At 38.5% G+C, this 18,774-nt stretch overlaps 1 protein-coding gene across 3 annotated transcripts in view; it reads right to left on the bottom strand.

The window, feature by feature from the left end:
* The window catches only part of ADAMTSL1 (ADAMTS like 1), a 472,971-nt gene that overhangs the window by 297,422 nt on the left and 156,775 nt on the right, over positions 1–18,774 (bottom strand). The window lies entirely within an intron of this gene.

Raw genomic sequence — 18,774 nt, forward strand, 5'->3', positions numbered from 1 at the left:
ATCATTCTCAATGGAAAAACTGAAACCATTTGCACTAAGATCAGGAACAAGACAAGGGTGCTCACTCTCACCACTATTATTCAACATGGTTTTGGAAGTTTTAGCCACAGCAATCAGAGAAGAAAAAGAAATAAAAGGAATCCAAATCAGAAAAAAAAGAAGCAAACCTGTCACTGTTTGCAGATGACATGACACTATACAGAGAGAATCCTAAAGATGCTACCAGAAAACTACTAGAGCTAATCAATGAATTTGGTAGAGTAGCAGGATACAAAATTAATGCACAGAACTCTCTTGCATTCCTATACACTGATGATGAAAAATCTGAAAGAGAAATTAAACACTCCCATTTACCATTGCAACAAAAAGAATAAAATACCCAGGAATAAACCTACCTAAGGAGACAAAAGACCTGTATGCAGAAAAGTATAAGACACTGATGAAAGAAATGAAAGATGATACAAACAGATGGAGAGATATACCATGTCTTTGGATTGGAAGAATCAACATTGTGAAAATGACTATACTACCCAAAGCAATCTACAGATTCAATGCCATCCCTATCAAACCACCACTGGCATTTTTCACAGAACTAGAACAAAAAATTTCACAACCTGTATGGAAACACAAAAGACCCTGAAGAGCCAAAGCAATCTTGAGAAAGAAAAACAGAACTGGAGGAATCAGGCTCCCGGACTTCAGAATATACTACAGAGCTACAGTAATCAAGACAGTATGGTACTGGAACAAGGACACAAATATAGATCAATGGAACAGGATAGAAAGCTTAGAGATAAACTCATGCACATATGGTCACCTTATCTTTAATAAAGGAGGAAGAATACACAATGGAGAAAAGACAGCTCTTCCATTGTGGTGCTGGGAAAACTGGACAGCTAGATGTAAAAGAATGAAATTAGAACACTCCCTAACACCATACACAAAAATAAACTGAAAATGGATTAGAGACCTAAACGTAAGGCCAGACACTATAAAACTCTTAGAAGAAAACACAGGCAGAACACTCTATGACATGAATTACAGCAAGATCTTTTTTGACCTGCCTCCTAGAGAAATGGAAATAAAAATAAACAAATGGGACCTAATGAACGTTAAAACCTTTTGCAAAGCAAAGGGAACCATCAACAAGATGAAAAGACAACCCTCAGAATGGAAGAAAATATTTCCAAAGGAAGCAACTGACAAAGGATTAATCTCCACAATATACAAGCAGCTCATGTAGCTCAATATCAAAAAAAAAAAAAAAAACAACCCAATCCAAAAATAGGCAGAAGACCTAAATAGACACTTCTCCAAAAAAGATATAGAAATTGCCAACAAACACGTGAAAGGATGCTTAACATCACTAATCATTAGAGAAATGCAAATCAAAACTGCAATGAGGTACCACCTCACACCAGTCAGAATGGCCATCATCAAAAAATCTACAAACAATAAATGCTGGAGAGGGTGTGGAGAAAAGGGAACCCTCTTGCACTGTTGGTGGGAATGTAAATTGATACAGCCACTGTGGAGAACAGTATAGATGTTCCTTAAAAAAGTAAAAATAGAACTACCATACGACCCAGCAATCCCTCTACTGGGCATATACGCTGAGAAAACCATAATTTAAAAAGAGTCATGTTCCACAATATTCACTGCAGCTCTATTTACAATAGCCAGGACATGGAAGCAACCTAAGTGTCCATCGACAGATGAATGGATAAAGAAGATGTGGCACATATATACAATGGAATGTTACTCAGCCATAAAAAGAAACGAAATTGAGTTATTTATAGTGAGGCGGGTGGACCTAGAGTCTGTCATACAGAGTGAAGTAAGTCATAAAGAGAAAAACAAATACTGTATGCTAACACATATATATGGAATCTAAAAAAAAAAAAAAAAAAGGTTGTGAAGAATCTAGGGGCAGGACAGGAATAAAGACGCCGATGTTGACAATGGACTTGAGGACACGGGGAGGGTGAAGTGTAAGCTGGGATGAAGTGAGAGAGTGGCATGGACATATATACACTACCAAATGTTAAATAGATAGCTAGTGGGAAGCAGCCACATAGCACAGGGAGATTAGCCTGGTGCTTTGTGACCACGTAGAGGGGTGGGATAGGGAGAATGGGAGAGAGACGCAAGAGGTAGGGGATATGGGGATATATGTATATGTATAGCTGATTCACTTTGTTATACATCAGAAACTAACACAACATTTTAAAGCAATTATTCTCCAATAAAGATGTTAAAAAAAAAGAATAGAAGAGAATATATTTGTATTTTTTAAACTTTCTAGGGCAGAAATCATGCATTCCAGTTCTTTAATATACTTTAAACCAGTGGTCCTTAACCTTTTGGGCACCAAGGACCGGTTTCACGGAAGACAATTTTTCCATGGCTGGGCACTGGGAGGGGAGAAAGGTTTAAGCGGTAATGTGAGCGATGGGAAGTGGCAGATGAAGCTTCGCTCGTTCACCTGCAGCTCACCTCTTGCTGTGAGGCCCAGTTCCTAACAGGACTTGGACTGGTACCAGTCCACGGCCCAGTGGTTGGGGGCCGCTGCTTTACACTATATACATCTAATACTATATATAGTGAATGTCCCATAAATGGTTATGAACATTCCCCTGACACTCCCTCTTTATTTCGAAAATTTTAAAAATTGACTGATTTAGAGATTATTTTGAAAATTATTTAATTTTCATCCTATTTGAAAACTTAGCCATAATTCAGTGGAAGCAGTCCCCAATTCTACATCTGTTAAAAAATTAGAGGTGTATTACACACATCCCAAACACATCACAGGCATTTTTATTTAGAACTCTATTTGTGACAATAATACCTTATATTTACATGGCACTGAAGAGTTTCACTTCTCCTAAAATATACTATTTATTCCTTCACCCCAAACTTGTAACATGGGCAAAGTGGATGCTACCATCCCGATTTTATGATGAGGAAATCAAGCCTCTGAGAAGTATAATGAGTAACCCAAGGTCAAAGAACAGGGGGGTATTCCAGAAGACAAGGGAAAGGCAGTTATTTTTAAACTCACCAGCATATTCAGAAGCTCTGTGGAATTCTCTGCTTCACATATATCTTTCTAATATTATACATTACCATCCTGTCACTGGAAGAATTTCATTTAAATAAAGGAATCCCCAAAGCTAGCCAATTTCTCTGAATCTTGACATTATCATCCTGTCTTTAGGAGAACTTAATTTCAATAAATGAATTTCAGAAGTTCCTTAACTTCTCTGATCCTTAGTTTCTCTGTTTATAAAACAGGGAAAGCAACACCTATTTTATAATATTGTTGTGAACAGATATAGGTATGGCTATAGATATGTATACCATATATAGATGTACAGTGTGGAACACAGTATTTTGTAAATATCATTTTCTCTCTCTATTCCAAGTCTCTTTAAGGATAGGAACTGAAATACCGTTTATTTTGAAGTTTTTAAACGCTCCAAGACCCCTAGCACATAGCCATCTGAATGAGAAATTAGAATCATATGCTCTCAATTCCTTCCCTAAAAGGTTACATTTATCAAGTTTTCTACAATGTTGAATATGCTACACACACTACAGCATTTTAGCTGTTTTTAATGTCAGGCATTGTTAAAGAAAAGGTTGAATTTCGGATAGCTAAGTGTTTGTGGCATAGAAGAACAAAATACGTAAGGGGAATATAGAAAAGGAACAATAAATGTTCAGACTGGGCTCACAGAGCTTTAAATGCCTTGTATAAAGACATGGGTTTTTAAGTTTACAAAAGAAATTCAAAGCAGTTAAGACAATGGGATTTCTAGAAATAGAAAGTCTTTGTTCATCCACAGGTCAAGTAAAGTGCAAGTAGAAGGAAAGCTTTCTGTTTGGCTCTGCAGTGCTCAGCAGTGGGCTTCTGACCCCCACATGGTACAGGCAGCCTCCCTCTTGTTCTGCTGAGAAGTGACTCACATTCCTCAAGTGGGGGCATTAACGCAAGCTTTTGGCTGACACAGTCGCCTTTGTATACTCCCCGGAGGAAGATGGGGAGGAACCTACAAGGTTGTTGAGGGAAGAGGGTAGGATGGAGAGAGCAGGCCAGGCAAGAATGGAATGTCTCCAGATGCCTCTCTGCACTTGCCAAGTCAAAGAGAAATACAGAGAACTTAGGCTGGTGCCAACTTGAACAGTCAGCAGTACACAGCACCAGACGTAGGAAGAGTCACAGCCTATTCTTCTGTGGTTCTATAAAGGGCTAATAGACAACTGGCAGGTCATCAGGCAATCAGCAAATTCATTATTTTTTTCCACAGATTTTTTTGAGTGTCTCCTAGTGTCAGGCTTCATACTAGGTACCACATAATCAGTGACAAAGAAGACAAAGCATCAGCCTTACAAGATGGTTCCTGAAAAAGGGACCTAAGATAAAATATGCAGGGAAATACTACATACTATACCCCAATCATGGAAATTCCAAAGCACATTAATTAATATCTTAAGATCCCTGAAACAAAGAAATCCATTTCACTCTATTTAACTGTGTTCCCAATGTGTTTACCCAGGGAAACATTTTATGTATCATCTTTTCACACCAGCTGATACGTCTCAGAATATACTTTAAGATATGGTGTTCTTCATTTGCCAAACAGCAAGATAGGAAAAAAAATTATTTTTATTTGCTGCATGTTGATAAAAAGCCAGTCTTTGAGCTGTAGATTTATTAATAATTGTCTCATTTGATGATAAATTCTCAATGATTAGAGATGGGTTGGAAGATTCTTCTACTTGCCATTTAATACAGTATCGTGCACAGAGAAGTGTTTAAGACATTGGAGAAGAGGGTATGGATAAAAGGGAACCCTCCTACACTGCTGGTGGGAATGTAAATTAGTGCAGCCACTATGGAGAACAGTATGGAGGTTCCTTAAAAAACTAAGAATAGAGCTACCATATGATCCAGCAATCCCATTCCTGGGCATATATATGGAGAAAACCATAATTCAAAAAGATACATGCACCCCAATGTTCATTGCAGCACTATTTACAATAGCCAAGACATGGAAACAACTTAAATGCCCATCGACAGAGGAATGGATAAAGACGATTCCAATATACAATGGAATATTACACAGCCATAAACAAGAATGAAATAATGCCATTTGCAGCAATATGGATGAAACTAGAGATTATCATATTAAGCGAAGTAAGTCAGATAAACATCATGTAATATCACTTATATGTAGAATCTAAAAAAATATGATACAAATGAACTTATTTACAAAACAGAAATAGACTCACAGACATAGAAAACAAACTTATGGTTACCAAAGGGGGTAGCGGGGGTCGGAGGTGGGGAATAGATAAATTAGGAGTTTGGGATTAACATATATACATTACTATATATAAAATAAACAACAAGGACCTACTGTATAGCACAGGGAGCTATATTCAATATCTTGTAATAACTTATAATGGAAAAGAATCTGAAGAAGAATATGTGTATATGTGTAACTGAATCACTTTGCTGTATGCCTCAAACTAACACAACATTGTAAATTAACTATATTTCAATTTAAAAAATGGTTAAAAAAAGACATTGGAGAATGTGTGAGAAGGCTGGTTTCATCACCCGCCTGTAATTTAGTTGGTATGGCTGGCAAGGCAGGTGGCTACATTCTCTCTCACCGTGTTGAGCATTCCTTGGGTAACCATCCAATAAAGGCACACTGCACTATGTTCAAATGAATCTGTTCTAATCTATTCTGGCTTTGTTGACAGAACCATGATGCCAATCATCAGAATATATTTAAAGGCTATTAATCAACAATTCTGAAAGACCTGCTTCAGAAATTAGATAACCTTTTTCTCAGTTAAATGGACAAGCTTTCCATGGGAATCATAAATTCTGTCATTTCACATATATGGGATACAAAAGCTCTTTCTCAAGAACACTGTCCTCAAGGATTGTACCTAAAATATTTCCTTAAAAAATCTACAGGTGTATATATATTCCACAACTTTCTATAAACATTTTAGATTTGTTTTTTTTTTGACAAGGGGATGGGATGCTCTTTGATTTTATTTTTTTTCGATTTTTTATATAGTCCAGTTTATTAATTTTTTTCTTTTATGGATTTTTTGACTTGAATAATATACATATATATTTTAATACAGCAGGTTCTTGTCATCAGTTTTATATACATCAGTGTATACATGTCAATCCCAATCGCCCAATTCATCACACCCCCTCCCCACTGCTTTCCCCCCATGGTGTCCATATGTTTGTTCTCTACACTTGTGTCTCAATTTCTGCCCTGCAAACTGGTTCATCTGTACCATTTTTCTAGGTTCCACATAGATGTGTTAATATACGATATTTGTTTTTCTCTTTCTGACTTACTTCACTCTATATGACAGTCTCTAGATCCATCCATGTCTCAAGAAATGACTCAATATCCTTCCTTTTTAGGGCTGAGTAATATTCCATTGTACATATGTACCACATCTTCTTTATCCATTCGTCTGTCGATGGGCATTTAGGTTGCTTCCATGACCTGGCTATTGTAAATAGTGCTGCAATGAACATTGGAGTGCATATGTCTTTTTTTTTTTTTGTGGTACACGGGCCTCTCACTGTTGTGGCCTCTCCTGTTGCAGAGCACAGGCTCCAGACGCGCAGGCTTAGTGGCCATGGCTCACGGGCTCAGCCGCTCCGCGGCATGTGGGATCTTCCCAAACCAGGGCACAAACCCGTGACCCCTGCATCGGCAGGCGGACTCTCAACCACTGTGCCACCAGGGAAGCCCCATGTGCCTTTTTTTTTTTTTTTTTTTTTTTTTGCGGTACGTGGGCCCCTCACCGCTGCGGCCTCTCCTGTTGCCAGAGCACAGGCTCCCGATGCACAGGCCCAGCGGCCACGGCTCATGGGCCCAGCCGCTCCGCGGCATGCGGGACCCTCCCGGACCGGTGCACGAACCCACGTCCCCCGCACCGGCAGGCGGACTCCCAACCACTGCGCCACCACGGAACCCCCCATGTGCCTTTTTGAATGATGGTTTTCTCTGGGTATACGCCCAGTACTGGGATTGCTGGATCATATGGTAATTCTATTTTTAGATTTTTAAGGAACCTCCATACTGCTCTCCATAGTGGATGTATCAATTTACATTCCCACCAACAGTGCAAGAAGGTTCCCTTTTCTCCACACCCTCTCCAGCATTAGTTGTTTGTAGATTTTCTGATGATATCCATTCTAACTGGTGTGAGGTGATACCTCACTGTAGTTTTGATTTACATTTCTCTAATAATTAGTGATGTTGAGCAGCATTTCATGTGCTTCTTGGCCATCTGTATGTCTTCTGTGGAGAAATGTCTATTCAGGTCTTCTGCCCATTTTTGGATTGGGTTTTTTTTTTTTAATATTGAGCTACATGAGCTGTTTATATATTTTGGAGATTAATCCTTTGTCTGTTGATTTGTTTGCAAATATTTTCTCCCATTCTGAGGGTTGTCTTTTCGTCTTGTTTATGGTTTCCTTTGTTGTGCAAAAGCTTTGAAGTTTCATTAGGTCCCATTTGTTTATTTTTGTTTTTATTTCCATTACTCTAGGAGGTGGATCAAAAAAGATCTTGCTGTGTTTTATGTCAAAGAATGTTCTTCCTATGTTTTCCTCTAAGAGTTTTACAGTGTCCGGTCTTATATTTAGGTCTTGAATCCATTTTGAGTGTACTTTTGTGTATGGTGTTAGGGAGTGTTCTAATTTCATCCTTTTACACATAGCTGTCCAGTTTTCCCAGCACCACTTATTGAAGAGACTGTCTGTTTTCCATTGTATATCCTTGCCTCCTTTGTCATAGATTAGTTGACCATAGGTGCGTGGGTTTATCTCTGGGCTTTCTATCTTGTTCCATTGATCTATGTTTCTGTTTTTGTGCCAGTACCATATTTTCTTGATTACTTTAGCTTTATAGTATAGTCTGAAGTCAGGGAGTCTGATTCCTCCAGCTCCGTTTTTTTCCCTCAAGACTGCTTTGGCTATTAGGGATCTTTTGTGTCTCCATACAAATTGGTATATTTTTTCTCTTCATGACAACTTTATTACTCTTAAAATATATCCAATAAACTAATGTGAAATTAAGAATTTGAGTCCTTCAAATCCCCCCACCGCATTGTTTATCAGCCTTGCACACTGGAGGATGCATACTGGACAGGCCAAAGAAGGTGCAGCCTCCTCTACAGTTGAGGAACTTCATCCTTACAGTTTCCTAGGCCAAAAACCTTGGAATCACCCTTGACTTCACCTTTACCTCTAATCACTTAGAAAGTCCTACTGTCCCTAGAGTCAACATACTATATTTCATCGATTTTGAGAGCAACAACCTTTCATGTTTTCACATATGTAAAATCAGAATGTGCCTCACAATAAATAGCTTTTATATTCTCTCTCGCAGAGGTAGTAATTCTGTCATCGTTTTCTTTGCCTGCAGAGGTGCCAACCTCCAAACAGGCAATACATCAAACTTGCAAAATGGGTGTCAGCAGCTTGGAAGAAGATGCCAAGACAATAGTTCAACGCGGTATTTAATCTCTTGAAATCCAATGGTTGTGGCGGTTGTAGGGAGAGGAGGAATCAGAGGCATGTAACATTGTTTTTTTATATATATGTGTATATCTGAGTCACTTTGCTGTACAGCAGAGATTGGCACAACCTTGTAAATCCACTATACTTCAATAAAAAAATAAAAGAAGCGCTTAACAACATTCCCAAAGTGGGAGCCCAAAGCAGGCTACATCTACATAATTGCAAACCTGAATCAAGAACCCAATATCAAGACTTCTGCTTCCTGTCAAGATGAAGGGACAGGGCCTAGGCTTAATCTCCTACCCGAAACAATCAAACAGTGAGAAAAAATTATATGAAAGGTGGGCTTTTAAGATGCTGGATATAAAGCAAAGAAGGACAGTGATTCCTGAGATTCAGGAAACATGAGATGAACCCTAACATTGTCTCAGTCTTCTGCCTTGAAAGACCTCCTAGGCCATCCATGGAAGTGGGAACTTGGATAGAGCCCAGCGGATTGCCTGAGTTGAGGAGACAAAGGTAAGGGTCCAGATATCAAAGTGACTAGAGTTTGAAGTACAGGTTACCTCTCTGTGTCCAGAGAGGACAGAAGGACACAGAGACAGCTCTGGAGATTTAAGAGTATTCCCTTTAGGTGTCTAGCAGCATCGACATACTAATCAGTACATGTATGTGAAAAACCAATCTGAGGCCAGGAAAAGAACCACACAAACAGGGCTGCACAAAATAGAACCCACACATAGAGGATGAGAATAGTATTTTATCCAACAGCTAGGCTGGAAAACTTAATAATTCATGGGACACTGAGTACTTAGAAGGGTCTTGTCTCAGCAGCAGGGCACATTTATCACTAATCCAAACATGGCTTAGTCCTGTCTACCAAATTTTAAAACCCCAAAGGATCAAACTGATTCCAAGTAACTTAACTGTTTCTAGAATAAAAATCAGGAATATTTATAGGAATAAAAAAGTATCTAGTCTCCAAGAAGGTAGAATTTGCAATGTCTGAAATCAGGTCAAAAATTACCCAGCATGCAAAGAAATTCCCCAAAATACACCTCATACCTGAAAAGAAAAATCAATCAATTAAAACATAGAAGAGACATTAAAATAGTTACTGTAATTCTATTTCATATGTTGAAAAGGTTAAGTAGAAAAAAAAAATCTCCAAGCCCAGAGAATTTCACTGGTGAATACTGCTAAGCATTTAAAGAAGAAATAACATCAATCCTATATTCTCTTCCACTAGACAAAAGAGAAGGGATCACACTTCCCAACTCATGGTATGAGGTCAGCATCATGCTGATACCAAAACCAGACAAAGATGGTATAAAACAAGGACACTATAGACAACTCTCTCTTATGAACATAGATGTAAAAAAGCAAAAACAATTTACTGGCAAATCAAATCCTGTAATCTATATAAAGAATAATACACTATGACCCAGTAGAGTTTATATCCCAGGAATGCAAGGTTGGTTCTTCATTTGAAAATCATTTAATGTTATCCATTACAATAAAAGTCTAAGGAACTTTCACATGATCATATCAATTGAGGCAGAAAAAGCATTTGACATTAAATTCAACATTAATTCATGATAATAATGCTCAGCAAATTAGGAATAGAAGAGAATTTCCTCAAGGTGATAAAGAGCATCCTCAAAGAATCTACAGCTAACATCATACTTAATGCTAAGAAACTAAATGCATTCCCTCTTAAGATTGGCAGTAAGGTAAGAATATCTACTCTTGCCACTTCTGCTCAACGCCGTATTAGATATCCTTGCCAGTACAGTAAGGTTATAAATAAATAAGTAGTTTACAAATTGAAAGGGAGAAAGTAAAACCATCCTTATTTGTAAACAATGATTGTTTACATAGAAAATTAAAAAACTCTCAGAATAAGTGAGTTTAAGCAAGTTTGCAAAATAGATGGCCAAGAATAAACTAGCAATACGTAACTGGAAACTGAAATACAAAATACGATGCCATTTGTAACAGCTGCAAAATAATGAAAGAGGTATAAATCTAACTAAAATATATGCTGATAACTAATAAAGGCTGATGAAGAAAACAAAGAAGACCTAAATAAATGGATAGACATGAAGTGCTCATAGGTTAATATCTTAACATATTAAAGATGTAAATTCCCTCCAAATTAACCTGTAGAATTAACAAAGTTATAATAACTATCTCACCAAGATTTTTTTGTATAGATAGATAGATAGATAGACAACCTGATTATATGGAAAGTCAAAGGAATTAGTATAGAATAGCTAAAATGACTTTGAAAAGGAGAATAAAGTTAGAAAAATCAAATTACCTGATTTTAAGACATACTTTAAAGCTATAGTAATTAAGACAATGTGGTACTGGTGAAGGGGTCAACACATAGATCAGAATAGAGAGTCCAGAAATAGACCCACACAGAAATGGACAATGAACTTTTGATAGTTTAAAAGGCAATTCAAGGGAGAAAAGATCATCTTTTTGACAAATGGCTGAAAGAATGGGACATTGTTATACAAAAAAATTTCAACCTAAATATAAAACTTATACCTTATATAAAAATTAACTGGGGACGTCTCTGATGGCGCAGTGGTTAAGAATCTGCCTGCCAGTGAAGGGGACATGGGTTCAAGCCCTGGTATGGGAAGATCCCACATGCCGTAGAGCAACTAAGCCTGTGCACCACAACTACTGAGCCTGTGCTCTAGAGCCCGTGCACTGTAACTACTGAGCCTGCGTGCTGCAACTACTGAAGCCCACGTGCCTAGAGCCTGTGCTCCGCAACAAGAGAAGCCACTGCAATGAGAAGCTCATGCACCGCAATGAAGAGTAGCCCCCGTTCTTCATAACTAGAGAAAGCCTGTGCACAGCAGTGAAGACCCAATGCAGGCAAAAAAAAAAAAAAAAAAAAAAATTAACTGAAAATGGGTCATAGATCTAAAGGTAAAATATAAAACTATAACACTTTTAGGAGAAGACACAGGAGAAAACTTTGTGACCTGGGATTAGGCAAGGAGTTCTTAGACATGACATTAAAGGTGCAATCCATGGAAAGAAAAAATGATAAGCTGGTCTCCCTCAAAATTAAAAGCTTTTGCTTTGTGAAAGACAATGTTAGCAATTTTGAAAAAAGAAGGTACCTACTGAGAGAAAATATTTTCAAGTCACATATCTAAGAAAAGACTAGTGCTCAGAACATGTAAATCCTCAAAATTCAAAACAACCTGTTTTAAAAATTGGCAAATGACTTAAATTAGCACTACATCAAAGAGGAAATAAGCACATGTGTGACCAGCAGAATTCCCGGCCCCTCCTCCTGACAAAGATGTCCATATCCTAATCGCCAGAACCTATGAACATGTTATGTTACATGGAAAGGGGGAATTAAGGTTGCTGATGAAATTAAGCTTGCTAATCAGCTCACCTTAAAATAAATAAGAGTATACTAGATTATCTGGGTAGGCCCAATGTAATCACAAGCCTTCTTTAAACTGGAAGAGGGAGGCAGAAGAGGCAATTAGAGTCATAGAAAGATCTGAAGATGCTATGTTGCTGGCTTTGAAGATGCCAAGGTATGCAGATAGCCTCCAGAAGCTGGAAAATCAAAATCAAAGAAAATGGACTCTCCCCTAGAGCCTCCAGAAGAAACACAGTCTTGTTAACACCTTGATTTTAGTTCAGCAGGACCCATTTTAGACTTCTGACTCTCCAGAACTGTAAAATAATTGTGCTGCCTTAAGCTACTAAGTTTGTGTTAATCTGTTACAGCAGCAACTAGAAACTAATACAAACTGAGAAGATGTTCAAAATCATTAGCCATTAGGAAAATGAAAATGAAAACAATGAGGAGATGCCATTATTCACCAATTAAAAATGGCTAAAAAATTGGGCCTCCCTGGTGGCGCAGTGGTTGAGAGTCCGCCTGCCGATGCAGGGGACGCGGGTTCGTGCCCCGGTCTGGGAGGATCCCACATGCCGCGGAGCGGCTGGGCCCGTGAGCCATGGCCGCTGGGCCTGCGCGTCCGGAGCCTGTGCTCCGCAACGGGAGAGGCCACAGCAGTGAGAGGCCCGCGTACCGCAAAAAGAAAAAAAAAAAAAAAAAAAAAAGGCTAAAATAAAAAACACTGACAATATCAAGTGCTGGGAAGAATGCAGAGCAAGTGAAGCTTTCATATATTGCTGGTGGAAATGCAAAATAGTAAAATACTCAGGAAAACAGCCTGGCAGTTTCTTTTTCTTTTAAGATTTTTTTTTTTTTTTAAGATTTTTTTTTTAATGTGGACCATTTTATTTTTGAAGTCTCTACTGAATTTGTTACAGTACTGCAGTATAAAATTTTATACTACAGTATAAAATTCCAGAAAATGAAACCTAATCTATAGTGACAGAAAGAAGATCAGTGGTTGACAGAGGATAGGGGCAGGAGGGAGCAGGAGGGAAGGATTACAAGGGCACCAGAAAACTTTTGGGATGATGAGTATTCATGATCTTGATCATGGTTATGGTTTCACAGGTGTATGTATATGTGAAAACTCACCAAACTTTATACTTTAAATAGCCCGTTTATACCTCAATAAAGCTGTTTAAAAAGAGCCCAGTTCCAACGGATTTTATTTCCTTTGTGGACTCTTTTAAATATGCTGTATCACAAGTAGCCCAATGACGTGTGGAGACTGAGTCCAAAAATGATTAAAGAGAAGTTGAAGTTCGAGAAAAGGTTTTATTTCAATTTCATTTATCAATTTATTAATTCATTTCTTTTATTTTCCTTATCTCTATGCATAAGAGTAACATATGATAAAAAAAATCTAAATCTAAAATAGATCTTTTGGTAGTTCTTTTTTTTCACTGTATATCTTAATTTAACTTAATTATTTTTAATATCTTTATTGGAGTAAAGTAGCAATCCCAGTAGTGGTATTGCTGGGTCATACGGTAGTTCTATTTTTAATTTTTTAAGGAACCTCCAAACTGTTCTCCATACTGCATCAATTTACATTCCCATCAACAGTGCAAGAGGGTTCCCTTTTCTCCACACCCACTCCAGCATTTACTGTGTGTAGATTTTTTGATGATGGCCATTCTGACGGGTGTGAGGTGATACCTCATTGCAGTTTTGATTTGCATTTCTCTAATGATTAGTGATGTTGAGCATCCTTTCATGTGTTTATTGACAATCTGTGTATCTTCTTTGGAGAAATGTCTATTTAGGTCTTCTGCCCATTTTTGGATTGGGTTGTTTGTTTTTTTGATATTGAGCTGCATGAGCTGCTTGTATATTTTGGAGGCTAATCCTTTGTCTGTTGCTTCATTTGCAAATATTTTCTCCCATTCTGAGGGTTGTCTTTTCATCTTGTTGATGGTTTCCTTTGCTGTGCAAAGGCTTTTAAGTTTCACTAGGTCTCATTTGTTTATTTTTGTTTTTATTTCCATTTCTCTAGGAGGTGGGTCAGAAAGGATCTTGCTGTGATTTATGTCATAGAGTGTTCTGCCTGTGTTTTCCTCTAAGAGTTTGATAGTTTCTGGTCTTACATTTAGGTCTTTAATCCATTTTGAGTTTATTTTTGTGCATAGTGTTAGGGAGTGTTCTAATTTCATTCTTTTACATGTAGCTGCCCAGTTTTCCCAGCACCACTTACTGGGCATATACCCTGAGAAAGCCATAATTAAAAAAGAGTCATGCCCCACAATGTTCATTGCAGCTCTATTTACAATAGCCAGGACATGGAAGCAACCTAAGTGTCCATCGACAGATGAATGGATAAAGAAGATGTGGCACATATATACAATGGAATATTACTCAGCCATAAAAAGAAACAAAATTGAGTTATTTGTAGTGAGGTGGATGGACCTACAGTCTGTCATACAGAGTGAAGTAAGTCAGAAAGAGAAAAACAAATACCGTATGCTAACACATATATATGGAATCTAAAAAAAAAGGTTCTGAAGAAACTAGAGGCAGGACAGGAATAAAGATGCAGATGCAGAGAATGGACTTGAGGACAGGGGGAGGGGGAATGGTAAGCTGGGACGAAGTGAGAGAGTGGCATGGACATATATACACTACCAAATGTAAAATAGATAGCTAGTGGGAAGCAGCCAGATAGCACCGGGAGATCAGCTTGGTGCTTTGTGTCTACCTAGAGGGGTGGGATAGGGAGATTGGGAGGGAGATGCAAGAGGGAGGAGATATGGGGATATATGTATATGTATAGCTGATTCACTTTGTTATAGAGCAGAAACTAACACACTATTGTAAAGCAATTATACTCCAATAACAATGTTAAAAAAATAAAAGAAAATAGATCTTTTAATAACTACCAAGTAAAATCCCTGAGTGGTTAGAAGTCATTGTGTCATAATTTCTTAATTTCATTGGAGGCTTTTTTTCTTATTGGTGCATAAAATAATGTCACATCTTTCAATCAATGATGTCTTGGACTCAAAGAGATGCAGTATACCCAGAATGGGATACACTACCATGGTCCAAATCTTTCTCATTCTTGGCCTGGCTTCTTGACTGCTTTTCTTATTTCCACAGTTAGGCTCATGATAGTCTATTCTCAACAGAGCACATGGAGTGATACTCTTAAAAAATGAATCAAATGAAGTCATTCCTCTGCTGTGACTTCTCACCTCATTCAGACTAAAAGCCAAAATCCTTACAAAATCCTACAGTATCTGTGCCATTCTTCACCCCACCTCACAGTCTTCTGACCTTCATCAATTCTTCTAGTCTTCTTTAAACTCTCTTTACTTCAGTCACTTTAAGAAAAATGTCAAGGATGCATCTACCTCAGGACCTTTGCACTTGCTTATCTCTCTGCCTGGAATTTTCTTTCCTCTATCTTGTGCATAGTACCCTACCTGTATCTCCCTCAGATCCTTGCTAAAATGCCATCTTATCAGTGAGTCTTTTCTTCATAACCTATTTAAAATTGCAATCCCCTCCAACACCTTTGGCTGGCAGCCCATCTTTATCTCTGGTTCTTTTCCTTCCCTTTCCTTTTTCCCATGATTCCTACCACCCCATGACACATATATATTTTCTTTATTTATTTCATCCTTTTGTCTGTCCCTAACACCAGTATGAAAATCCCATAAGAAAAATGGATTTTTGTCTGTTTTGCTCTTTCCTGTGTTTCCAGCACCTAAAACAGTTCCTCAGCACATAGCAGGTACCCAAGAAATATTTGTTGTTGAACAAATGAATGAGTGGCTTGTGAATATAGCCTGAGGTCAGGTGCAAGATGGAAATTTCTTTAGAGTTTTGTACTTTCTTTAAAAACATTCATATGTTACGTGTTTTATTATAAACAGCCTTTACCTCAAAATCTTTGAGCCAGAATGATAAACCTGGAATACGTTTACCCATAGCCATTATAAATCAGCATAAGCACAGTCTGAGAAGGAAAGCTAGGTATTAGGAGCTTCACTTTAACTTGATATAAATTAGTTTATCTAGCCCTTGACATTCAAGGGAGACAGAGAGAGCTTTTGGATACCCAGGCATTTTCAAAACATGCAGCTACATTTGAGAAGTTTGCAAAGCTGGAGACATCAGATTGATACCATATAGGCTGACTCTGGGTCTAAGTATATTCTGAGTATACTTGGAGAATACATAATATGGTACAAGCCAATAACATTTGTGAGAAAATGAGCCTTTAATTTTAAAACTCAAAAGTAAGTCAATGTAAGCTAAATTTGATTCTTTTTTTTGCATCGGGTTGGGGAAGTAGAAAAAAGTGACCAGGAGAAACGGAAAGGCTGAACGCTGTCCGTGGACAGTCTTTTCCTTCAAAAGGGGGCAAGTGTGCCTAGGTCCAGCTCTATTTCTGTTTTCTGCACTTGTATTAGGCAATAATAATGTCTTTGAATACAAAGATGGCTTCTTTTTATTCCCCAGCAAATGGCAGCCATTTGATAAGTCTCTCATACTTCTCCTTTTCCTTCTGGCATTTTCCACCATAGTCTTTCTCCAGTCCTATTTTTTCTTTGTTCCCACGAGGCTTGATAACATAAGGGAAAAACTTGAATGTAAGTTCAGAAGAAAATGAGTTCAATGTGGGGAGTGTGAATATAAGGAGTTTGAAAAGAGCGTGTGGCTGGCTTCTAGTAGTTTTTGGCGGAGAGCAGGGGAGAGAGCTGGCAGAACTCCTCCAGGCCTGCACGGGTGGAAAGCTGCTCACCTGGTTCATACACTGGGCCCCGCAGAGCAGCCTAATCTTTCCTGCCTGTGGGTCACCTCACAGTCTGTAAATATAGGGTGGAAGGTTCTTCTGGGGGTGGAGAAAACATAAGTGAGGCATCCTGTTCAGCATCTGCTATAGATTGTGGTGAGATGCGTGCATATGCTGGACTTTACTGATATAAATCATTTTGTCATGAGGCATCATCAGTGCTAAGGTAAATGAATCAATCGCCTTGTGTCATTATGGATCATCATCGGGTTGTGTATTATGTAACCTACCCACTGTTGGTTTGAATAGAGCACTTTTCATTGAGGTATCTATTTGCAGACCTAGAGATGACTTATGGCTCTCAGTTTGCTTTAGCTCCTTCTTTCAGAGCTTCTCCGCCTTTGTTCCAGTGATTCAGGCCCCAAAGGACCCAGATCACCCTTTAAACAGGAGGGTAAGAGGAATATCTATCTGAGCAGAGTGTTTGGGCTTTTCTATGAGGACAGCAAGGCAGGGGACGTGAGAGGGAATAAAGGAAGGAATCTCACCATGAAAACACGCCCCAACGAGCTGCCATACAGCAGTCACTGCACGAATGCCAGTCATCTCTTTCTGTGCCTAACAGAAGTCCCTAGATTCCTAGATAATGAACACTGACTCAATTGTGTGACACAAATGATTAGAATGACCTCGACTCTTCAGTATTCCTTAAAGAGCTCTATAAAAGTGACCGGTCGTTTTTATTTTTTTAATAAATATTATAGGGCTTTAATAGATTCTACACTTTAAAAAAATCACAGTGACCTTTTAAACGTAACTTTTTTCCCCAAATATCCCACCATGACTTCAGAGATTTACAGAACAATTATGCCTCTATCCTTCTCTAGTTTTCATCTTCTAAACTGTTTAATTTTTCATCTAATAGGGGAAGCTACCAATGCATAACCACAGGAAAACAATCTCACCTGAATGTACTACATCAATGTCTAACTTACCTCACCCTTCATCATTCTCTCTGCTCGGGTCTTTTTTTTTCCTTTTCTTCAGAATCACATTTTTACTGCCTGCAGGCGTGGTAGAATGGGGAGAGTTCCCTACGCTGGCGGCTCTGACGTTTCACGTGTTTAAAAGTTCCTAGTCTTTCTTCCTGCCTCCTCTTCTTCCCCAGAGCCTCATCCTTTTGGTGAGCTGCCTTTTCCTGACTTCTCGAAATAGTTCTCCAGCAAACAGTGCCTTTTCTTCTTGACCTACAAGTCCATTTAAAGCCATAAAACCCCCATATGTCAAGTGTTTTCCTCCAGCTAGTCAACAAGTAAAGAGGACAATACCACAGTCAATAAAGACATTCATTCTCATTTCCCAAGCCAGGGGAGACATGTTCAAAGAGGTCCTCATTAAGGACCTATTGGAGCATTCTGGATAAAGGCAAAATTGAGATATTATGCCAAACAAGGTCAAATTATTCTAAAAAATGCACGGCCTTGACTACAAGGGTTGTTTTATTTCTATCTGCATTTGCTGCAGTGCCTAGAACAGTGATTGTCACAGAGAAGCGTGTATGGTAAAATGATCTGGATTCCTGGGTGACTCTGTTGTTGGGTCAGGTATCCTGAGAACATATACCATCTACCCTAGCAGAACCCAGCTGGGTAGATATTTGAAGTACCTTGCCTTGATCCATGTAACTGCTTTACAAATGTCCCGCCATGGAAACAGTCAGCGGGGTTTGGGACAGTCCAGAGGAACAAATAAGTGCTTAAGCTCTGGAATCAGACTCTGGGCTGACATCCTGGCTCTGACATAGTTGTATAACTCTGAGCAAGTTGTATAACTCTGAGCAAGTCACATAATCTGTCTAAGCCTCAGTTATCTCATTCATAACATGGGGATAAACAGTACCTTGCTATAAGGTTGTTATAAGGATTAAATGAGATGATCATGTAAAGTTCCCGGCATGTACATGTATAGCAGGAACACATTTATTCAGCTGCTATAGAGAGA

Source organism: Mesoplodon bidens, assembly GCF_964165515.1.
Source record: "Mesoplodon bidens genome assembly, chromosome: 6".
NCBI lineage: Eukaryota > Metazoa > Chordata > Mammalia > Artiodactyla > Ziphiidae > Mesoplodon > Mesoplodon bidens.